The 24,448-nt window shown below is 46.8% G+C and overlaps 1 protein-coding gene and 1 pseudogene across 3 annotated transcripts in view; one reads left to right on the top strand and one right to left on the bottom strand.

Annotated features, from left to right (window-relative positions):
* Positions 1-10,164: 10,164 nt before the first annotated feature.
* The window catches only part of HTR1D (5-hydroxytryptamine receptor 1D), a 54,889-nt gene continuing 40,605 nt past the window's right edge, over positions 10,165-24,448 (top strand). Inside the window, exons 1-2 of one of the 3 annotated variants that reach the window (XM_058443697.1) lie at positions 10,165-10,250; positions 20,414-20,537. The gene's annotated coding sequence lies outside the window, so the exon portion shown is untranslated. Of the gene's footprint in view, positions 10,251-10,854; positions 10,898-17,144; positions 17,283-20,413; positions 20,538-24,448 lie in introns of those variants that run through there. The other 2 variants (XM_058443698.1, XM_032761004.2) reach the window with 2 other exon arrangements.
* LOC116813931 (large ribosomal subunit protein eL29-like) lies at positions 15,319-16,103 on the bottom strand (annotated as a pseudogene).

Below are 24,448 nucleotides of genomic sequence, written 5' to 3'. Positions count from 1 at the left end.
GGCATGATCTCAGCTCACTGCAACCTCTGCCTCCTGAGTAGCTGGGATTACAGGAGTGTGCCACCACACCTGGCTAATTTTTTGTATTTTTAGTAGAGACAGGGCTTTGCTATGTTGCCTAGGCTGTACAGATCCCTTATTTAAACAGATACAGCATTAGAGGCCTTACAGGTGTTGGTATCAATTCTATTTCTTGCACTGGATGGCAGGTTCAGGGATTACAGTATTGTTTTCTAAACAGTAAGATATATTATGTAAACTTTCCTTATGTGTGTGGTATTTTTGCAAATTTGGGCATGTTGGCAGGCGCCTGTAGTCCCAGCTACTCAGGAGGCTGAGGCAGGAGAATGGTGTGAACCCGGGAGGCAGAGCTTGCAGTGAGCCGAGATCACGCCACTGCACTCTAGCCTGGGGGACAGAGCAAGACTCCGTCTTAAAAAAAAATAAAAATAAAAATAAATAACTGCAGGCCAGGTGCAGTGGCTCATACGTATAATCTCAGCACTTGGGAGGCCAAGGCAGGAGGATCACTTGAGCCAGGAGTTTGAGACCATCCTCTGCAACATAGTGAGACCTCATTTCTTTTTCTTTTTTTTTTTTTAATTGAGACAGAGTCTAGCTCTGTCGCCCAGGCTGGAGTGCAGTGGCGCAATCTCGGCTCACTGCAAGCTCTGCCTCACGCCATTCTCCTGCCTCAGCCTCCCAAGTAGCTGGGACTACAGGCGTCCACCACCATGCCCGGCTAATGTTTTTGTATTCTAAGTAGAGACGGGGTTTCACTGTGTTAGTTAGCCAGGATGGTCTGGATCTCCTGACCTCGAGATCCACCCTCCTCGGACTCCCAAAGTGCTGGGATTACAGGTGTGAGCCACCGCGCCTGGCAGTGAGACCTCATTTCTTGGAAAAAAAAAAAAAAAGGGAGGTCGAGGCTCTAGTGAGCTGCAATCACACAACTGCACTTCAGTCTGGGTGACAGAGAGAGACTCTGTCTCAAACAACAACAACAAAAACATGCACTATGGTCCTCCCTTATCTCTGTCCCTGATTCACTGTAATCTCCAGGGCCTCCGTTTCCACTTTTGTAAAATGGACCTCTCTAGGGTCTCTTCTGGCTTTAAGTCTATGGAAGTGTATATAAGTGTATAAGTCTATGAATTCTTTGCTAAACTGAAAAGAAAGAGTTTGACAGCCTGTCTGAATGCCTCCCCACTCCGCAGCAAAATGTATTTCTTTCTTGACATCTAAAATGGAAGTTTAATTGCTGATAAGTGGTTGACAACTGGTAAATGCATTTTTGGTGGATTTAGAGAAACTAAATCTATAATGTACATCAGAACATCAGAAGCTGCTCTAGAAAGCTGGGCTTCAGGGAATGAATTAAGGGGCCTACAGGTGATGGGAGGACCCTCAGCCTGGCCAGGAAACCTGTGGGGCCCGGGAATGGCAGCCCTATTCTCCACAGTCCTTCAGTAAGAAGTGACAGCAAAGACAACATGTGCCATTTATAAGACATTTATGATCCCCTATCACTGAGCTAGTTGCTTTCATGGTCATGTAGTGCTTCTGACAACCCTCTGGTACTATTTAATGATAAATATCATTTATCCAGAAGTTAATATTGCCAGGCTCTATCTTACACATAAAATATCTCATTTAGTCTATGAGGTAGGGACTCTTATTATCACCAAATCACAGGTGGAGAAACTGAGGCACAGTTGCCCAAATAAAAAAATTAATTATTTTTATTTATTTATTAAAAAAATGTACCTCCGCCTCCTGGGTTCAAGCGATTCCCCTGCCTCAGCCTCCTGAGTAGCTGGGACTACAGGCATGTGCCACCACGCCCAGCTAATTTTTGTATTTTTTTTTTTTTTTTTGAGACGGAGTCTCGCTCTGTCGTCCAGGCTGGAGTGCAGTGGCGCGATCTCGGCTCACTGCAAGCTCCACCTCCCAGGCTCACACCATTCTCCTGCCTCAGCCACCCGAGTAGCTGGGACTACAGGCTCCTGCCACCATGCCAGGCTAATTTTTTGTATGTTTTTATTAGAGACGGGGTTTCACCGTGTTAGCCAGGATGGATGGTTTCGATCTCCTGACCTCGTGATTTGCCCGCCTCAGCCTCCCAAAGTGCTGGGATTACAGGCGTGAGCCACCGCACCTGGCCAAAAAGTTTTTTTTTTCAGACAGGATCTCAAAAAAAAAAAAAAAATCTCGAGGTTGCAGTCTAGACTTGAATGCAGTGGTGTGATCACGGCTCACTGCAGTCTCCACCTCCCTGGCTCAAGTGATCCTCCCACCTCAGCCCTCCCAGTAGCTGGGACTATAGGCATGTGCCACCATGCCTGGCTAACTTGCATTTTTTGTAGAGGTGGGGTTTCACCATGTTGCCCGGGCTGGTCTGGAACTCCTGGGCTCAAGTGATCCTCCTGCCTCAGCCTCCCAAAGTGCTGGGATTACAAGTGTGAGTCAATGTGCCTGGCCCCACATCAAATAATTAATGTATGATGGAGCTGAGACCTGAATCAAGCATTCTGGCTCCAGAGTCCATGCTCTTTTTTTTTTTTTTTGAGACGGAGTCTCGCTCTTTCACCCAGGCTGGAGTGCAGTGGCGCGATCTCGGCTCACTGCAAGCTCCGCCCCCCGGGGTTCACGCCATTCTCCTGCCTCAGCCTCCCGCGTAGCTGGGACTACAGGCGCCTGCCACCTCGCCCGGCTAATTTTTTGTATTTTTAGTAGAGACGGGGTTTCACCGTGTTAGCCAGAATGGTCTCGATCTCCTGACCTTGCGATCCGCCCGCCTCGGCCTCCCAAAGTGCTGGGATTACAGGCGTGAGCCACCGCGCCCGGCCTTTTTTTTCCTTTTAAGATGGAGTCTCGCTCTGTTGCCCAGGCTGGAGTGCAGTGGCAAGATCTCGGCTCACTGCAACCTCTGCCTCCCAGGTTCAAGCACTCTCCTGCCTCAGCTTCCCAAGTAGGTGGGACTAAAGGTGCACCACATCACGCCTGGCTAATTTTTGTATTTTTAGTAGAGATGGGGTTTCACTATGTTGGCCAGGCTGGTCTCAAACTTCTGAACTTAGGTGATTCGCCTGCCTCAGCCTCCCAAAGTGGTGGGATTACAGGCTTAAGCCACTGCACCCAGCCAGACCCCATGCTGTTAACATCCATACTCTACTGTCTTCCAGGGTATCTCTGAAGGAGTGCTATTATTATTTCCAGTTTATGGATGAGGAAACTGAGGCTCAGATTGATGAAGTGACTTCCCTAAGGCTGCGTAGTGTGTAAATGGCAGAGCCAGTCCTCAATTTCTGGTTCATGTGTTTTCAAAGCCCATGCTGTTCACCATTGTCTCATATTGCCTCTCTTGGTCAGTTACCAAATGGCTACTGTGAACCCCGCTCTGTGCTAGCAGCAGCTGGGAGACAATGTAGGAGAAGATGTTGGAGAAGGATGCACCTGTCTTTGCCCTGGAACTGCCACTAATTCACTGTGTGACCTGAGGCAAGTCAGGGCCTCTCTCTGGGTCCCAAGTCCCATTTGTAAGTGAGAGGCTGAGCGATGTCCCAGACTGTGGCCAGGACATGTCTGATGACATAGAATAAGGATATAGGGCTTGGCAAAGAGCAGAAGAGGAAGCTTTAAATGATCAGACTCCCAAGGAGGACAGAAGACCTTCAGGGTGGAAATGACCTGAAGCTTAAATCAGAAAAACCCCCTTTCTCCATCCCTGTTTTCTCACTTCTTCCCAGAGGAGAAAGATCAGAAAAGGAGGTGAGAAAAAAGGGCTGGGGGAAGGTCTATTAGTTTCCTGTGACCACTGTAACACATTTCCACAAACCTGATGACTTAAAACAAGAGAAGTTGCCAGGTGCAGTGGCTCATGCAAGTAATCCCAGCAAGTTGGGAGGTCGAGGCAGGAGGATTGTTTGAGCCCAGGAGTTCAAGACCAGCCTGGGCAATATAATGAGACTTGCTCTACCAAAAAAAAAAAAAAAAAAAAAGTCAAAAAATTAGCCCATGTTGCAGCATGTGACTCTAGTCCCAGCTACATGGGAGGCTGAGGCAGGAGGGTCGCTTGAGCCCAGAAGGTTGAGGCTGCAGTGGGCCATGATCATGCCACCGTACTCCAGCCCAGGTGACAGAGCAAGACTCTGTCTCAAAAAACAACAATGGCCGGGTGTGGTGGCTCATGCCTGTAATCCCAGCACTTTGAGAGGCCGAGGTGGGTGGATCACATGAGGCCAGGAGTTCAAGACCAGCCTGGCCAACACGGCAAAACCCTGTCTTTACTAAAAATGTGAAATTTAGCTGGGTGTGGTGGTACATGTCTGTAATCTCAGCTACTCTGGAGGCTGAGGCACAAGAATTGCTTGAACCCAGGAGGTCAAGGTTGCAGTGAGCCATGATCGCACTACTGCACTCCAGCCTGGGCCACAGAGTGAGACTGTCTCAACAACAGCAACAGCCACAGAAGTTTATTTTCTCACAATTCTAGAGGCCAGAAGTCCTAAATCAAGGCAGTACTCCCTAAGGAGGCTCAAGGGGTGAGTCTATTCCTTGCCTCTTCAGCTTCTGGTAGCTGGTGGCCTTCCTTGGCTTATGGCTGCTTTGTCTCTTCTCTGTCTTCACATGGCCTTCTCCTCTGTGTGGCCAACGTCCCTTGCCTTTCTCTTATGAGGTTACTTGTGATTGGATTTAGGGCCCACCGGGATAATCGAAGATAATCTTCCCAATCTCAAACCCTAAACTTAATTAAATCTGCAAAGACCCTCTTACAAAATAAGGTAATATTCACAGGTTTTCAGAATTAGGATATAGTTTTTTTGTTTTGTTTTGTTTTTGTTTTTGAGACAGGATCTCAGGCTGGAGTGCAGCGGAGCGATCGGAGCTCACTGCACCCTTGAACTCCTGGGCTCAAGCCATCTTCCTGCCTCAGTCTCCTGAATAGCTAGGACTACAGGCATGCACTAACATGCCTGGCTAATTTTTAAATTTTGTAGAAATAAGGTCTCGCTATGTTGCCCAAGCTGGTCTGGAACTCCAGGCTTCAAGCGATCCTCCTGCCTCAGCTTCCCAAAGTGCTAGGATTACAAGCGTAAGCCACTGTCTCTGGCCTGGACGTATTTTGAGGGACAATTTTTCAACCTACTACAGAGGGGAAAGACAGAGAGAGAAATGAAGTTGAAAGATGGGGAAGGGCACCATGAGCACTGATTTAGGAGCTGCTCATCTCTGCCAAAATGCTGAGTAATTGCCCTCTACTATTTGGTCTTGTTCCTCAATCAACCCGTACAAATCTGTAGGATGCTCCCAGCTGGAAGGTCCACATTCTGCTCTTCTGAGTCTCCCAGTGCTTAGCAGCAGTTTTACAACACTGGCTGGGCTTGCTGCGGCGGGAATCCTAACAGACAATGTGGGATAGGTATAGGGGTTTGGAGACCTGGGTTCTGGGTCTGGCTGTACCACCAGCTCTCTGTCGGCCCCGGAGCCAGACACTGCTCTTCTCTGCACCTCACTCCTGTCCACACACCGTTGCCCATGCTGCTTTTTTGTCTTGAGTCTCCTTTCCACCCTCTCTCCCTTCTCCAATCTCAGCTTACCTATGTCTTCCAGAGATCTTTTACCTAACTCCCCGGGTGGGGCTAGCAGCTGACACCCTGATGACAGGCAAATGCATTTTGTTTTGAGTGGCTTAGAGAAACTAAATCTATAATATCCCTGAAATGGCCTGTTTCCTTGTCTGTCATCCACAGAAACCCACCAACCCATGAGCACCTCAAGTGGCCAAGAGCCTGGAGTCTGACTGCTTGGGTTCAAATCAAGGCTCTGCCACTTACTATCTATGTGGCTTTGGGACAGTTACTTACCTTTTTTGTGCCTCAGTTTCCTCATCTGTAAAATGAAAGTAACAAGAATAACATCTGTCGTCCAGCGTTATAACTAAATGAGCTGTTATCTGTAAAGTGCTTAGGACTGGGCCTGGCATGAGGTAAGCACATATTTAATACTAATTATCATCATCATTATTTGTATCCTCAGGGTCAGGCACACGACGGGCACTTGTGAAAGTGTTGATGGAAATCAGGTGATTTCCAGTTTCTTTCCAGTTTTTTTTTTTTTTTTTTTTTTTGAGACAGAGTTTCGCACTTGCCCACGCTGGAGTGCAATGGTGCAATCTCGGCTCACTGCAACCTCTGCCTCCTGGGTTCAAGTGATTCTCTTGCCTCAGCCTCCTGAGTAGCTGGGATTCCAGGCGTGCGCCACCACAACTGGCTAATTTTTTATTTTTTGTAGAGACAAGGTTTCTCCATGTTGGTCAGGCTGGCCTTGAACTCCTGACCTCAGGTGATCTGCCCACTTCAGCCTCCCAAAGTGCTGGGGATTACAGGCTTGAGCCACCGCGCCTAACCTAAGTTCTTTCCAGTTCTGCACATGCTTTTTTTTTTTTTTTTTTGAGACAGAGTTTTGCTCTGTCACCCAGGCTGGAGTGCAGTGGCGTGATCTTGGCTCACTGCAACCTCCGCCTCCTGGGTTCAAGCGATTCTCCTGCCTCAGCCTCCCAAGTTGCTGGGATTACAGGCATCCTCCACCACGTCCAGCTAATTTTTGTATTCTTAGTAGAGATGGGGTTTCACCATATTGGCCAGGCTGGTCTAGAACTCCCGACCTCAGGTGATCCACCTGCCTTGGCCTCCCACAGTGCTGGGATTACAGGCATGAGCCACTGCACCCGGCCTAAGTTCTTTCCAGTTCTGCACATGCCCCAAGGTTGTGCCAGTGGCAAGATGGAACAGGGAAAGCCAGGCAGCAGCTACAGTGGCGTAGACAGTGATTTGAGCACATGCAAGCTCGGACTGGTGGGGAGCGTGGCCAAGCGCCTCATCTGCGATCCTGGTTCTTTGCAGAAACCATCCTGCCTCCTCTCTTTTCAGCCTCAGCCATCCCCTTTAGGGGTTCGCTGAGGATCCACTGTCTGAAAGCTGTCATGAGCCTGAGCAGGTCAGCAGCTGACCAGCCCAGAGGAAGCCCTTTCTTCAGTTTCCTCAGGTGGCCACAGTGGTAAGTGACACAGGAGGAGAGAGGCTGGGCCAAACAAAATGCCTGCAGCCTTGCAGGGAGATGTGGAGTCTGCTATGAGTGAACAGTTCCCTCCCTCCCATGTTCCTCCCCACACACGTTTGCCCACAGGTTGCAACCTTTTTTATTTTTATTTTTGCCTTCATGGACCAGTCTTAGGAACCTCTGGCATCAATGGATGGAGAACTAGAAACACACAAGATTTGGGAGGCCTAAAAGATGATTTTTGTTATTTTATTTGTATATGCTCTGCTTTAAACAAAAAAATTGATTCAAAACACCATAAGGTTATTCAGAGTGACCTAGCCTAGGCTGGCACTGGGCAAAGTTGTGTTTCCATCTTCCTGCCCCCAGGACATACATCTTCCTAACCCAGGTCCCTAGATGGTGGCCTCTCTTAGCTGCGCACCAACCAAGCCCAGCTGAGGTTGGCTGGTCTAGTGATCTTTCTCAGAACTATTTGCATTTGAGAAGCATGGGAAGCCCCAGCTCCCCACTCCTTCCAGGCCACAGTTCCCAAGAGCCCAATGCTCTGGGAGATGGTACCAGATAATCTTTCATACATTCAGTCAACAAATGTTTGCTGGTGCCAGGGCTGGAGATACAAAAGAGAAAATAAGGATCTTGCCCTCAAAGCCTCACCAATTATTGGGGAGATGTGCAAGCTACAAATAAGATAATTATGATAATAGAAAAGGGAATAAAATGCCACAGAAGGCCAAAAACAGGAACTGACATTTGCTGAACTCCCGTGGCTGGGAGCTCTGCTATGTACTTTTATCATCCATGAACACACTGAAACCTCACAATGACCCTGTGAAGCCCCCATTTTACACATGAGCAAATTGGGGCTCTGAGAAGTACAGAAATCTGACACAGGTCCCACAGCTCATAAGTGACTAAGCCAGATCTGTTAGGCTGAACTCTGTCTGAAAAGACAGGGAAGCTTCACAGAGGAGGTAGCTTTTAAATTGAGACTTGGAGGATGAGTAGGAGGTGGCCAGATCAAAAAGTTGAGGGAGAGGAGAGAGAAGATGAGTACTACAGTCGGTAAGAACCAACGTAAGCTCAGCAACTTTAAGGAGTAGGGGAGAGCGACTACTCCTTCTTCTCTTCACCTCCCATGGTCCAGAGTTGTTCACCCCTGGTCCAGAGCCTGCCCAGGGCATTCACACCCACACCTGGAAGCCCATGTCATCTGCGGAGGTATGTTCTCTTCCTTGTTTCCCTAGCTGGGAGAATTTCTGGGAGGCAAAGTGACAAGAATACCTGTTCTGGGACAGCCATGATCTGAATGTTTATCTCCCACCCCCTTAATTCCTATGTTGAAATCCACACTCCCTATATGATGCTATTAGGAGGTGTAGCCTTTTGGAGCTGATTAGGTTTGGGGATGGAGCCCTTATGGCTGGGATTAGTGCCCTGATGAAAGAGACCCAAGAGAGACCCCTCACTCCTTCTACCATGTATGAACATGTTAATGCTCTATTTAATAATATATTAAGATACATGCAGTTAGAGCAAGAACTAGCTTAATGTTAATAGCCAGGTATCATAATTATTATTACTTATTACTTCTAGGCTTAACCTTGACTGAGGGCTCTGGCTAGGAGAGAAAATATTTCTTAACCCATTTTTCACCTCTTAACAGTCTAAAACTTCCTGAGATGTATCTCTAAATATCTCTGTGGGGATTAAAAGCACCTTAGCAATGAAACTCCTTATACGTGGCTTTCCTAAGGAGCCAATGGTGTCCTCATAGCTGTAAAGTCTAATCTGAAGATATAAAGGAGGCACGATCGGGGCCTCCTTGCTGCATTCTCATCTGGGCCCTCACCAGACACTGAATCTGCCAGTGCTTTGATCTTGGACTTCCCAGCCTCCAGAGGTGAGAGAAATAAATTTCTGGCTGTTTGTTTGTTTGTCTGGAGACAAAGTTTCCCGCTTGTCACCCAGGCTGGAGTGCAATGGCACAATCTTGGCTCACTGCAACCTCTGCCTCCCAGGTTCAAGTGATTCTCCTGCCTCAGCCTCCCAAGTAGCTGGGATTACAGGCTCTTGCCACCATGCCTGGCTAATTTTTGTATTTTTACTAGAGACGGTGTTTCTCCATGTTGGTCAGGCTGGTCTCAAACTCCTTACCTCAGGTGATCCACCTGCCTTGGCCTCCCAAAGTGCTGGGATTACAGGTGTGAGCCACCTCGCCTGGCCAATTTCTGTTGTCTACAAAGTATCCAGTGTGTGGTCTTTTGTTATAGCAGCCAGAACAAACTAAGACAGGGACCAAACCCACCTTGGTTCAAATCCCAACTTTGCAACTTCCTAGCTGTGTGAGCAAGTTGCCTTCCCTCAGTGAGCCTCAATTACTTCATCTGTAATAGGGGATAATAGGATCTCCTAAGCTTGTTCTCATGATTAACTGAGATGAGGTAGGCACATCTCCAGGCAGTGGACATAGCACAGTAAATGGCAGCTGTTATTGTTATTAGGAGATATGTGTAAGAACACTTCGACTCTAAGTAGTTAATTTGGAGACTGAAACATTTTCCATGTGAGCAGATGCCCAGTGGCGCTAATGACAATCTGTGGGCAAAAAATCTCTGCAGGATACATCCAGGATTAAATCAAATGAGGTAATTCATGGATAGAAAGTGCTCAGACCAGTGTCTAGCACGGACTGGGTGGTGCTCCAAAAATGAGAGCTCTCCCTGATATTTACAATTCAACAAGCTTTCTTATGGAGACTTAAAATGGCTTGAGCACAATGTAAATAACCATGGTTTACAGGAGATATTTTTTCAGGAATTCATCTCATGTTCTCCATCAAGGGACCCCTATCTTGTGCAACCAATTTATCTCTCTTTACAAACCTTATTAGGTTCTGTCTGTGTACTTTCAAGAAAAGTTACTTTTTGGCAAGCTTGAATGGGAAAAGGGATATGATTGCTTTAAAACTAGAGATCTGGTGTGTAAGGTTGCCATGGAGACGATTTAATGTAAACTTTATTTTACAGCATGCCCAGCTAAGTAATTGGTCAGGAGGGAAGGGGAGAAGCTACGAGCAATTTCCTCCAAAAAAAGAAGAGGAAAAAAAAATCACTGGAGAAAAGCTAGCAGATGAAGAGAAATCTTTTTCCACTCAGGGAACGGCAATTAAAAGGTTCACACTTCTGGTAAGAGCAGAAACTGCATGATTTGGCGCTTTCTTTCCTTTCTTGTTTTTTTCGTCTTTCTGTGGATTGAAATACAGGGGGGAAAATAGGAGTAGAGAAAGAAGAGGAAATAGCAAAGCTGATTAGTACACCCAATTGAAAGGGTATAGTATTTACAGCTATGAATAGGACAGCATTGGCTCCTAAGGAAAGCCATGTATAAGGGCTTTTATTGCTAAGGTGTTTTTAAGCCCCACGGAGATATTTAAACATACATCCCGGGAAGTTTTAGACTGTTAAGAGGTGAAAAATTGGTTAAAAGATATGTTCTCTTCTGGCCAGAGCTCTAAGTCAAGGTTAAGCCTAGCAGTGATAAATAATAGGTAAGAATTAGCGATACCTGGCTATTTATATTAAATGAATTCTTGCACTAACTGCATATATCTTAATATATTATTATATAGAGTATTAACATTTTACTAGTGTTTTATTGGTCTTTTAAAATTCTTTATTCTTTATTTTTTTATTTTTATTTTTTAGAGACAGGGTCTCATTTTGTCACCCAGGCTGGAACGCAGTGGCACGGTTGATCAAAGCTCACTGCCGCCTCAAATTCCTGGGCTCAAGCGATCCTCTCGCCTCAGCCTCCTGAGTAGCTGGAACTACAGGTGAGCACCATTATGTCTGGCGAATTTTTTAAATTTTTGGTAAAGATAGGGTTTTGCTGTGTTTGTTGCCCAGGCTGGTCTTGAACTCCTGAGCTCAAGTGGTCTTCCCACCTTGGCCTCCCAAAGTGTTGGGATTACAGATGTGAGCCACTGTACCTGGCTAGTCTTTTGCTTTTTATTTATGTTTTAGAGATGAGGTCTGTCTATGTTACCCAGGCTGGCCTTGAACTCCTGGACTCAAGGGATTCAGCCTCCTTAGCCTCCCAAGTAGCTGGGACTGCAGGCACATGTGACCACACCCAGCTCATTAGTCTTCTTTTTTTTTTTTTTTTTTTTTGAGACAGAGTCTCGCTTTGTCGCCTAGGCTGGAGTGCAGTGGCTCGATCTTGGCTCACTGCAAGCTCTGCCTCCCGGGTTCACGCCATTCTCCTGCCTCAGCCTCCTGAGTAGCTGGGACTACAGGGGCCCGCCACCACACCTGGCTAATTTTCTGTATTTTTAGTAGAGACGGGGTTTCACCATGTTAGCCAGGATGGTCTCGATCTTCTGACCTTGTGATCTACCCGCCTCCGCCTCCCAAAGTGCTGGGATTACAGGCATTAGCCACCATGCCCAGCCTCATTAGTCTCTTTAAAAAGCAAGTTTTCTCTATTCATTAACCACTCCATTCACTAACTAATCTTCTGCTAAGCTTTTGAGCCATCAGTCAATTGACAAATATTTATTGAGTGTTTAATGTTTGCCAGAGTCAGTGCTAAGCCTATGGGTATAGTAGGAGGTAATCAAAGTAGGCAGGGGCCTTTCCTGAATGGATTTTATAGTCTAGAAAGGAAGGAAAATCATCGATGAAAAATTACATAATTGTATTATAGTTGTGGTAAAGGCCAAAAAGCACAAATCCAATGACGTGCAATCCTGTGCGAGCAGAATGTGAGAAGTATGAGTCTAAAGGCAAGTATGAAACATCACTCTTTCCAAATGTGAGTCTCAGAACTAAGAACTGGAATCCTGTGCACATGCTTTCCAATTCTGCACATTTATTTATTTATTTATTTTTATTTATTTTTGAGACAGGGTCTCACTCTGTCACCCAAGCTGGAGTGCAGTGGCACGCCCTTGGCTCACTCCAACCTCCACCTCCCAGGTTCAAGTGATTTTTGTGCCTCAGCCTCCCGAGTAGCTGGGACCACAGGCGTGCCCGGCTAATTTTTGTATTTTTTGTAAAGACTGGGTTTCACCCTGTTGCCCAGGCTGGTCTCAAACTCCTGATCTCAAAGTGATCCACTGGCCTCGGTCTCCTAAAGTGCTGGGATTACAGGCGTGAGCCACCATGCCTGGCTTTTTTTTTTTCTTTTTTTTTCAGACAGGGTCTCATTTTGTCACCCAGGCTAGAGTGCAATGGCACGATCATGTCTCACTGCAGACTTGACCTCTTGGGCTCCGGTAATCCTCCCACCTCAGTCCCCCGAGTAGCTGGGACTACAGGCGTGCACACCACAATGCCCAGCTAATTTCTACATTTTTTTTGTAGAGATGGGGTTTTGCCATGTTGCCCAGCCTGGTTTCGAACTCCTAGGCTCAAGCTATCTGCCTGTCTCAGCCTCACAAAGTGCTGGGATTATAGATGTGAGCCACCCTGCCTGGTCTAGCAAATTTAAATTTAAATTGTTTGTTTATTTTAGTGTCCATTATATGCAAGGTACAAAACAGACATGATCCTTGTCCTCAACAAGCTTGCACTCTAAGTGGGGAGACAGATATTGAGCCCTTATTATGGGCCTGGCACCAGGTGAAGCACTTACATGTATTATCTCATTTAAACTGCACGCTAACTTTATCAGATAGGTATTATTATCCCCATTTGTCTTTTTTTTATTTTTTATTTTTATTATTTTTATTATTTTTTATTTTTTATTTTTATTTTTTATTTTTTATTTTTTGAGACAGATTCTCGCTGTCGCCCAGGCTGGAGTGCAGTGGCGCGATCTCGGCCCACTGCAGGCTCTGCCCCCCGGGGTTCACGCCATTTTCCTGCCTCAGCCACCAGATTAGCTGGGACTACAGGCGCCCACCACCTCGCCCGGCTAATTTTTTTTTTGTATTTTTAGTAGAGACGGGGTTTCACTGTGTTAGCCAGGATGGTCTCGATCTCCTGACCTCGTGATCCACCCACCTCGGCCTCCCAAAGTGCTGGGATTACAGGCGTGAGCCACCGCGCCCGGTCGGTATTTTTTATTTTTTTAACAAGGAAACCAAAGAAGCCAGCCCATTTTTCTTTTTTCTTTTTTAAATTTTTTTGACGGAGTCTCACTTTGTCATCCAGGCTGGAGTGCAATGGTGCTATCTCGGCTCATTGCAATTTCCGCCTTCCAGGTTCAAGCGATTCTCCTACCTCAGCCTCCCGAGTAGCTGGGATTACAGGTGCTTGTCACCACACCCGGCTAATTTTTGTATTTTTAGTAGAGACAGGGTTTCACTATGTTGGCCAGTCTGGTCTCGAACTCCTGACTTCAGGTGATCCACCCACCTCGGCCTCCCAAAGTACTGGGATTACAGGAGTGAGCCACCGTGCCCGGCCACCAGTCGATTTTTCATATGGGAAATGGAGTCACAGATTAGGGAAGCAACTTGCTCAAGGTCACACAACTAGTTAGTGGTGGATCGGAGATTTAAATCCAGACAGTGAGGTTTCAGGGCCTCGCTGCCAGGCTGCATGCTGCCAATCAGGCTGTGTGAGCCGCTGTTTGAAACTTCTCAGGCTCTTGGTCAGAAATTTGGAAGCATCATACTACGGAAGTGGTGGGAATAGCTTGAATTCAGGACAGAACTCCCCAAGGTTCAGAGGGGTTCCTGGGCAAAAAGAAAATCCCTTCCATTCCCCAGTGTTGGAGTTTAGCATGTCTTACCCCATCATTTTTCAGATGAGCCACCATTTGGACCTACTCTGAGAACTCAGAGGAAGCATTTAACAAACTTCATGCACTGGAGGGGAAGGACAGTTATGGGGCACCCAGATTAGCTGGGCAGTGCCAGGCCTGTTTCCAGGATCACAGGAAGAGAGCAGCCACCAAGCACATATGGCCCATGGGGATGGGCCTGGGAAAAGGAGAGAACCATAGGAGGCCGTGAGAAAGAGGTTACAGAGGCTACAACCCTGGGCTGGGACTCTTGTGGGTCCTGCTTGGAAGTGACTCACTGTGTGGCTTCAGGCAGTCACTGTGCTTCCCTGAACCTCAGTTTCCTCTTCTGGCTATTTCCGCTGCTTCCACAGTACAATGGGTTGTTTTGTTTTTTAATTGTTTATTTCTATAGGTTATTGGGGAACACGTGGTATTTGGTTGCATGAGTAAGTCTTTTAGTGGTGATTTCTGAGATTTTGGTGCACCCATCACCTGAGCAGCATACACTGCACCCAATTTGTAGTCTTTTATCCCTCACCTCCTTCCCACCCAAATGCTTTTTTTGTTTGTTTGTTTGTTTGTTTTTGAGATGGAGTCTCATTCTGTTGCCCAGGCTGGAGTGCAGTGGCATGATCTCAGCTCACTGTAATCTCCGGCTCCCAGGTTCAAGCGATTCTCCTGCCTCAGCCTCCTGAGTATCTGGGACTACAGGCACGTGCCACCACCATGCCCGGCTAATTTTTGTATATTTTTAGTAGACACGGGGTTTCACCATGTTGGCCAGGGTCTCAAACTCCTGGCCTCAAGTGATCTGCCTGCCTCAGCCTCCCAAAGTGCATGGATTTCAGGCGTGAGCCACTGTGCCCAGCATGATGTTTCCAAATGCCTGACCAATTGCCTAGAATGAGGAAATGGAGGCAAGGTGTTTGATCTTGCTCAAGGTTACATGGCTAAGAAGCGAGAAGCCTGGACAAAAACCCAGGTTCTCATCCCCACCTATTCCAGTCCTTCCCACTCTCAAAGGCCCAGCTCTCGCACCGAGCCAGCTCCCAGAGCAGGGGACTAGCTTGTTCTCAAGTGACCTTTCTCCCTACCCCTCTAAGCCACCCCAAAAGCCCCATCAGGGCCAGAACTAGGTACCATCCCCTCACCCAGCCCAACCCACCGCTGGGCACTCAACAGGATAGGCTTGTGACTGGTGGATGCAACTATTTGCCTGAAAAATAAAACCAACCTGGCATTTGCAGCCTCAGCTGTCAGGGTGTCAAGCACTGCTTCGGTTACCTCTGAAATAATTAATGACAGTGCTTGTCTAATCTCTCTTGAGGTGTGAGGAGCAGAAGAACAAGGGGGAGAGTTGCTGACTATGCCCCACGAGGGACTTAGAGGGCAATCTTTTTTTTTTTTTCCTGCCTCAGGTTTATTTGTATAAATAGCACAGTAGGACCCCAGTCCCATGCAGACGGCAGCCCAGAGGGGTCGCACCAGTCCTTCTGTCCTCACATTGGCAGACAGAGGTCTCTACTCTGAAGACTTTGTAGGGGCCTGGGTACCTTTGGGAGCCTGAGCTGGAACTGAAGCTGGAGCTGTAGCCTGGGCCTTCGTTTGATCCTTGGCCTTGGCCTTTGGCCGGCACAGCCTGAGCCCCTTGACAATGCGGGCATGAGCACGCTTCCCAAGCTTGGGGTGGGCAATGTAGGCAAGTCGATCGAGCTTGCGGCTAACACCCTTTGGGATCTTGGGCTTAACCTCCTTGGGGTTTACGAGGGCCTCGATAGCCTCAGCACGTGCGCTCATGGCCTTGGCATTGTTGGCCTGCATCTTCTTTTTTTTTTTTTTGAGACGGAGTCTCGCTCTGTCGCCCAGGCTGGAGTGCAGTGGCGCAGTCTTGGCTCACTGCAAGCTCCGCCTCCCAGGTTCACGCCATTCTCCTGGCTCAGCCTCTCCGAGTAGCTGGAACTACAGGCGCCCGCCACCACGCCCGGCTAATTTTTTGTATTTTTAGTAGAGATGGGGTTTCACTGTGGTCTCGATCTCCTGACCTCGTGATCCGCCCGCCTCGGCCTCCCAAAGTGCTGGGATTACAAACGTGAGCCACCGCGCCCGGCCTGGCCTGCATCTTCTTTAGGACCTTCTTGTTGTGCTTCTTGGCAAAGCGCGTGTTCCTCAGGAACTTGGGGTCCACCGCCTTAAGAGATTCGCATCTTTGTGATCAGGGTTTCTTGATACCATTTCTGTGCCATTTTCGGGACTGGTTGTGTGTGGTGTGGTTCTTGGACTTGGCCATGTCTGCACCTTAAGCCGTGGCTCCCCTAGAGGGCTATGTTGATAAACTGGGCCTTAGAGCCTTGGCTGAGACAGCCCCTTGATTCTTGCTTTTCAGGCTTCAAGATGGCAGACAGTTGGCCGGCAGTTCTCACTGAACCAGCTAGTCATGTTATCACCTGGAAGAGACAACTGTAGACATGCTTTCCCTCATACTCAGGCCCACACATTCCCATACAAATGCACATGCATGCAGTGCCCATCCAGCTCACATCATGAGGTTACTCCCAGGGTTACAGCTCATTCAGGACAGAGGAATTGCTGTGACCTCACACTGCCACCTCCCACTTGCTGTGACCCCACTGAGCCTAAGGCCAGTGGCTTCAGATGTGGCATCCACCCTGTGCCAGGCTCACTAGCAGCATCATGCCTCTCACAAAATCTGCATGAAGAGGAGCTTATTCGCCCTCACCCCCAATTTCCAGATGAGGAGACTGAGGCTTAGAGAAGTTAAGTCACCTGGCCGGAATCCCATACATAGTATGTGGCAGAGATAGGGTTGAAGACCAGGTCCCAGGTCTCTGGGACTCTGATGCACATAACTGGTAAATCAATCCAAGAAAGCCAGCAGGTTAGTGGAAACCAAGCTGGCTGGAGATCCCACTGCGACTAACCATATAAGACTCAGCCCAGCCCTTCATGATATATGGGAATGAAGCATCACAGGGATGTCACTGAGGAATGAAGCCCTATAACTGTCTACCCCTGCCAAAATAACAAAAATGCGACTCTCAGGGGCCAGAACAGAACTGATACCCAGGCAGCCGTGGGGAGCTGGAAGGGCCTCTGCCCAGTCTGCCTCCTTGAGGGCAGAGGCTGGCACTGGGTTCCAGGAGCCTCCCGTGCCTCCCCCTGCTCCTGTCTCTCCCATTCTGTTTCCCAAAACATCTCCTCTGATCTCTTTAACATCCTGGGAGGTCTGCATCTTTCTCACCTCTGCAGGAAGGTGCTTGGAGAGCCAAGGCTGTTGGGTTAAAAATACAGAACTTGAAACTTCTGAGGACAGGGAAAGCAAAGTCCAACCTGCACAGTAGGTCTCAGGGTGACAAGAGAAGCTCTTCCTGCTGTGTCTGAGATACTGAGAATTTGCATGAAAATCTTCCAGGCCAGAGTCATCAGCTCAAAACTATTAAGCATTGTGACAACAAATAAAAACAATGGTAATTTATTTTTAATACTCTTTTTTAAATTATGGAAGTTATGCACGGTCATGTGTAAAGAACATTTTTCTTTTTTTTGTTGCTGTTGTTTTTTAGTTTAGTTTAGTTGTTTAGTTTGAGATGGGGTTTTGCATTTGTCACCTAGCCTGGAGTGCATTGGCACAATTATAACTCACTGTAGCCCCGAACTGCTGGGCTCAAGCAATCCCCCTGCCTCAGACTCTTGAGTAGCTGGGACTACAGCCTTGAGCCACCATTCCTGGCTAATTTTTGAAGTTTTTTGTAGAGATGAGATCTCACTATGTTGCCCAGGCTTGTCTTGAACTCCTGGCCTCAAGCATCCTCCCACCTTGGCCTCCCAAAGTGCTGGGGTTACAGGTGTGGGCCGCTGCGCCTGCCCATTCTTCTTTTTTTTTTAATGCCTAAACAAAGATATGTGCGTGTATGTGTGTATAGTGTTAGGATGTTTGTTCCTTTCTTTTGCTTTCTTTCCTTTTTCTACAAAAAGAATCATTCTATACTGTTCTGGAATATGCTTTTTTCATTTAACAATACATAATGGACAGCTTTCCAATATATTTAGATCTATTAATTAATCTACAATTATATTAAGTAATTCACATGATTCAAAACTCCAGAGGTACACAACAATATTCGAAAATGAGCCTCCCTCTCACCCCTACCCCAGGTACCCGGTTATCTCCCCAAAAGCTTCCAGTGTTACCTTTCTTGTTCATCCTTCTAGGGCTGCATTAAGCATGGATAAGCAATTATGTATATGCATTGCCCCCCACCTCCCGTTTTACATAACAGGACATACTGTATATCTTGTACATATAATACTGTTCTACACCTTGCTTTTTTTTTTTTTTTCGAGACAGGCTCTTAAAGGCTCATGATTGTGCCACTGTACTCTAGGCCCAGACTTAGAGTGCAGTGACACAATCATGGCTCACTGCAGCCTCGACTTCCTGGGTTCAAGCAGTTCTCCTGCCTCAGCCTCCCAAGTAGTTGGGACCACAGGCGTGTGCCATCACACTCAGCTACTTTTTGTAAGTTTTTTGGAGAGATGGGATTTCACCATGTTGCCCAGGCTGGTCTCGAACCCCTAGGCTCAAAGGATTCGACCACTTCGCACACCCAAATTGCTGGGATTACAGGCATGCGCCACCGCACCCAGCCTGCACCTTGCTTTTTTCACTATAACCATTTCCCAGCGGTCATTCATATCCATATGCAATATTTCATTCTTTTTAGTAGCTAGTAACATCCTGTGTGAGATATGTAGACTCATTCATTCAGCTTTCTCTCACTGGTGGCCTTGTAGCTTGGGTCCAGTTTTTTTGCTTGTTGCGGTTATGAGTGCTTCAGTGAATCTCCTTGCACACGTATCTTTAGTAAAAGCACTCATAGTTTTATTTCCTAGAAGTGGAATTGCTGTGTCAAAAAGTATGCATTTTAATTTTTAATAATTTAGTTATTATGTATGCATGTTTTAAATTTTAATAAATAATGTCAGATGATTTTCTCAAAGATTGTAGCAAGTTTTAAAGCATGAGTTTATGATCTGTGAATTGTATTTCAGTTTTTAAAAAAGAGCAATTTTTAAAAAATATTAGCTGGGTGTGTAGTGCATGCCTGTAGTTCCAGCTACTCAGGAGGCTGAGGTGGAAACCCAGGGGTTTGAGGCTGCAGTGCACTATGATGGTACCTGTGAGTAGCCACTGTACTTTATGCTGGGCAATATAGGGAGGCCCCATCTCTAAAAAAAAAAAAAGGGTAGCAATTTGTGGCTCATTAACACTTCCCTATATATTACTAATTGTTTAAATTGTTGTCAATATTGTAAGAGAAAAATAGTATCTCCTGGTTGTAAATGTGCATTCCCTGACCTCCCTGTGAGGGTGAGCACGATCTCCTAAGTGTTTTGGCTACTTGCAGTCAACTTCTATGAATTCTCTGTGTCCTTTGCCCATTTTTCTTTTCTTTTTTTTTTTTTTGAGACGGCGTCTCAATCTGTCGCCCAGGCTGGAGTGCAGTGGCATGATCTTGGCTCACTGCAAGCTCCGCCTTCCAGGTTCACGCCATTCTCCTGCCTCAGCCTCCCAAGCAACTGGGACTACAGGTGCCCTCCACCGTGCCCAGCTAATTTTTTTTTTTTTTGTATTTTTAGTAGAAACGGGGTTTCACCGTGGTCTGGATCTCCTGACCTCGTGATCCACCCACCTCGGCCTCCCAAAGTGCTGGGATTACAGGTGTGAGCCACCGTGCCCGGCCATTTGCCCATTTTTCTAGTGGGTTCTTTGTCTTCTTCCTATGAACTTCTTTTTTTTTTTTTTTTTGCGACGGAATCTCCCTCTGTCTCCCAGGCTGGAGTGCAGTGGCATGATCTCAGCTTACTGCACCCTCTGCCCCCCGGCGTTCAAGCGATTCTTGTGCCTCAGCCTCCCAAGTAGTTGGAATTACAGGCGTGTGCCACCATGCCCAGCTAATTTTTGTGGAGTTTTTTATTTGTTTGTTTTTTAAGACGGAGTCTCACTCTGTCACCCAGGCTGGAATGCAGTGGTGCAATCTCCACTCACGGAAACCTCCGCCTCCCAGGTTCAAGTGATTCTCCTGCCTCAGCTTCCCAAGTAGCTGGGATTACAGGCGCCCACCATCACGCCTGGCTTATTTTTGTATTTTTAGTAGAGACGGGGTTTCACCACGTTGGCCAGGCTGGTCTCAAACTCCTGACCTCAGGTGATCTGCCTGCCTCGGCCTCCCAAAGTGTTGGGATTACAGGCGTGAGCCACCTCGCCCGGCCCCTATGCACTTCTAAGGATAATTCTTTGTATGAACCCTTTGTTTTATGTGGAAAAATTTGTCCCTAATCTGTTATTTTGGCTTTGTTAATAGTGTCGTTGCCATAAAGAAAAATTTATTTTTTGCGTAGTCAAATCTATCAAGCATAATATTTTAAGAAAAATAAATTTATTTTTATCTGTAAAAATACACATTTTTAATAGTGTGATTTCTATGAATGTTGATTTTGCTTGCTAGCCATATGCTTTACTATTCTAGGTAAAGTGAAAAATAGAAAATAACAATCAGTTGATAACATCAAGCTTGTTTACATTCCTTTGTTTCAGATGACTCTCCTGCCTCCAGACGATGATGATGATGGTGATGATGAAAACATCTACCCTGTACCAGGTGCTGTGCTAAACTCTTCGCACACATTATCTCACTTCATCCTTACAGCAGCCTTTGGAGGTAGGGTTTTTTGGTTTTGTTTTGGTTTGGTTTTTTGTACCTTTTTATTTATTTATTTAGAGACAGAATCTGGCTCTGTTGTCCAGGCTGGAGTGCAGTGGCACAATCACAACTCACTGTAACCTTGAATTCCTGGGCTCAAGCGAGCCTCCCACCTCAACCTCCTGAGTAACTGGGACTACAGGCGTACTCCACCATGCCCAGCTAATTTTTTTTTTTGAGACAGAGGGGTCTCACTGTGTTGTCTAGGCTCATTTTTTAATTGAAATACAATTCATAGATCATAAGATTATCCTTTTAAAGTGTACCATTCAGGCCGGGTGCGGTGGCTCATGCCTGTAATCCTAGCACTTTGGGGGTCCAAGGTGGGTGGATCACTTGAGGTCAGGAGTTTGACACCAGTCTGGCCCACATTGTGAAACTCTGTCTCGATTAAAAATACAAAAAATTAGGCTGGGCGCGGTGGCTCATGCCTGTAACCCCAGCACTTTGGGAGGCTGAGGCGGGCAGATCACCTGAGATCGGGAGTTCAAGACCAGCCTGACCAACATGGAGAAACCCTGTCTCTATTAAAAATACAAAATTAGCTGGGTGTGGTGGTGCATGCCTGTAATCTCAGCTACTTGGGAGGCTAAGGCAGGAGAATTGCTTGAATGTTTTAGAGGTGGAGGTTGCAGTGAGCTGAGATCATGCCATTGCACTCCAGCCTGGGTGACAGAATGAGACTCTGTCTCAAAGAAAAAGAAAAAGAAATAAAAAATAAAGTGTACCATTCAGTGATTTTGTTTAGTATATTCACAAAGTTGTGTAATCACCACCATTATTTAAACCCAGAACATGTTCATCACCCCAGAAACAAATCCTGTGGTAGGTACTGTTTTCATCACCATTTTACAGATGAGGAAACTGAGGCTCAGGCAAAGTAAACTGGCCAAGACCCCACAGCCAGGTCTGGGTTTGAGCCTAAGCCCCATGGCCTGGGGTGGCATCCTTCTCAGTGAGATTCATTGTTCTAGACCAGGAGCTAGTACACTATTCTGTAAAAGGCCAGATAGTAAATATTTTAGGCTTTATGGGTCATTCAATAATTAGGGTTTTTTTTTTAAATCGAATTTAAGGCAAAACAAAGACAACTCCATATAAGGAAGTGATTTCTAAGTTCCTAAATATCTGAAAGTGGGTCAAGATTCCATGGGAAGTAGTCAAGCTGAGGGCAGACAGCAGAGACAGTCTTAAAGAGTTGGATTCAGAACAGACTTATTGGAGCCAGGGACTCCAGTTCAAAGTCAGGAGCACCAGATGTGTGCGGCACCACCCAGCTCAGCCACCCCCTTGTTTAAGAGCACACCGGGCACATAGTAGGCCCTTTAGGTGATGTGTTGTGAGGTCTGACATTCATTTGCTGCCCTGGCCTCTTTGAGCCTCATGGGGCCCCAAAGGCCAGTTCCCACCCTGCTAGTTCCCCCATCAGCCAGATGAGCTTCACCCACCTGGTCCTCAACATAGCCAGTTTCACCTTCCTGCCAGCCCAGGGAATCATTCAAACAAGCCAGTCACATCCTCTCGGAAACTGGGAGGCACCACACCCTCTTGTTTACTGCCAGGCCCACCTCCCATGGCCCCTGTTTGTTCTGTCCCTGAGTGCAACCCTTCTGTGGCCCTGCAATCAACTTCTGTTTGTTTTCTTTTTTGGTGTTTTCTTTTCTTTTTTCTTTCTTTCTTTTTTTTTTGTTAATTTTTCTTTTATCTTTTTTTGAGACAGGGTCTTGCTCTGTCACCCAGGCTGGAGTGCAGTGGCACAATCATAGCTCACTGTAGCCTTGAACTCCTGGGCTCAAACAATCCTCCCACCTTGGCCTACCAAACTGCTGGGATTACAGGAGTGAGCCACCATGCCCAGCCTGCTCATTGGTTTCTTCTGCTTATTTTTAGTTGTCGTGTGTTCTGCCATCTTGTGCTATTTAGGATGATGTCTTTCTGTCACCAGTGGGGTGCATAGAAGGTAACTAGATCAGAGGGCATCTGCTTCCCTTTCTCAGCATCGATTCCCTTTTCTCATGGGGTCAGCAACTTGATTTTCCTGTAGGGAGTCCCTCTCTCCCTCTCCTTCTCCTACTCAGGCCTTGTGGTTCAAGTAGAAAAAATAGAGAATGAATCCAGCTATATTTGAGTTGGTGCTATTCCTAGACATTTTCAGTTATGTGAGCCAATAAGTATTCTCTTCCCCTCCCACTTTTTTGGAATCTTAGTGCAAAAGAGTCTTGACTAACAATACACTCAAAAAATGCAGATTGAATGAATAAATGCATTCCCAGTTGCTGCTATGCTTCTTGGCACATGGTAGGTCTTAATCTAATGAAGGCCTTCATTTAGGAGAGAAGAAAACTTATCTGTTGGAAACAGAGCCAGGTCTAAGATAAGAAGTCTAAGATAGTATGAAAAAAGTTGATCTAAGAGAGTGTGAAAAAACTTGGGGCTACGCACAGTGGCTCATGCCTGTGATTCTAACACACTGGAAGGCTGAGACAGGAGGATCATTTGAAGCCAGCAATATGAGATCATTTGGGGCAATACAGAGAGACCTATCTCTTAAAAAAAAAAAATTCCTGTAATCCCAGCACTTTGGTAGGCAGAGGTGAGCGGATCACTTAAGGTCAAGAGTTCGAGACCAGCCTGGCCAACATGGCGAAACCCCGTCTCTACTGAAAATACAAAAATTAGCTGGGCATGATGGCACATGCCTGTAATTCCAGCTCCTTGGGAGGCTGAGGCAGGAGAATCGCTTGAACCCAGGAGGCAGAGGTTGCAGTGAGCCGAGATTGTGCCACTGCACTCCAGACAGGGTGACAGAAAAAGACTCCATCTCAAAAAAAATTAAAATTATAATTAAATAATTAGCCAGGTGTAGTGGTGCACACCTGTGGTACTAGCTCCTCAGGAGGGTGGGGTTGAACCCAGGAGTTTAAGGCTGCAGTGAGCTATGATCGTGCTACTGCACTGCAGCCTGGGTGACAGAATGAGACCTTGCCTATTTAAAAAAAAAGAAAGAAAACTTTGGGCAGCATATTGTCATGTACTCAAGATCCCCAAGGAAGCCACTAAGAACCAGAAAGAATTGGTCTGCCCAGGCGGACCCTCCCTGTATCGGTATCACAGTCTCTTGGTGGTCTTGTCCCCTAGTATGGGTCATCCAAGCACAAGGCTTCCTTCCCCAGGTGTGTACAGTGGATCTGGAGAGCATCACACATTTGGTCATTCAGTCTTCAATGAAACAAGCCATCGGGAGGTTACCAAAGCACAACAAAGTCTCATTTCTAAAATAGTTCAGGCCAGGTGCAGTGGCTCACGCCTGTAATCCCAGCACTTTGGGAAGCTGAGGTGGGCGGATTGCCTGAGCCCAGGAGTTCTAGACCAGCCTGGCCCACATGGTGAAACGCTGTCTCTACTAAAAATACAAAAATAGGCCTGGTGCAGTGGTTCACCCTTGTAATCCCAGCACTTTGGGAGGCTGAAGTGGGTGGATCACCTGAGGTCAGGAGTTTGAGACCAGCCTGATCAACATGGCGAAACCCTGTCTCTACTAAAAATACAAAAATTAGCTGGGCAGGGTGGCGGCACCTGTAATCCCAGCCACTTGGGAGGCTGAGGCACGAGAATCCCTTGAATCTGTGAGGCAGAGGTTGCAGTGAGCTGAGATCGTGCCATTGCACTCCAGCCTGGGTGACAGCAGAGGCTCTGTCTCAAAAAAAAAAAAAAAAAATTAGCTGGAAATGGTGGCACGCGCCTGTAGTCCTAGCTACTCCAGAGGCTGAGGTGAGAGAATTGCTTGCTTGAACTCAGGAGACAGAGGTTGCAGCGAGCTGAGATTGCACCACTGCACTCCAGCCTGGGCAACAGAGCAAAAACTAAAA

The sequence above is a fragment of the Hylobates moloch genome, unplaced genomic scaffold (genome assembly GCF_009828535.3).
Source record: "Hylobates moloch isolate HMO894 unplaced genomic scaffold, HMol_V3 SCAFFOLD_9, whole genome shotgun sequence".
In the NCBI taxonomy this organism is placed as follows: domain Eukaryota; kingdom Metazoa; phylum Chordata; class Mammalia; order Primates; family Hylobatidae; genus Hylobates; species Hylobates moloch.
Note: the sequence above shows the minus strand (reverse complement) of the source record. Positions and strands in the feature narration are given on the sequence as shown.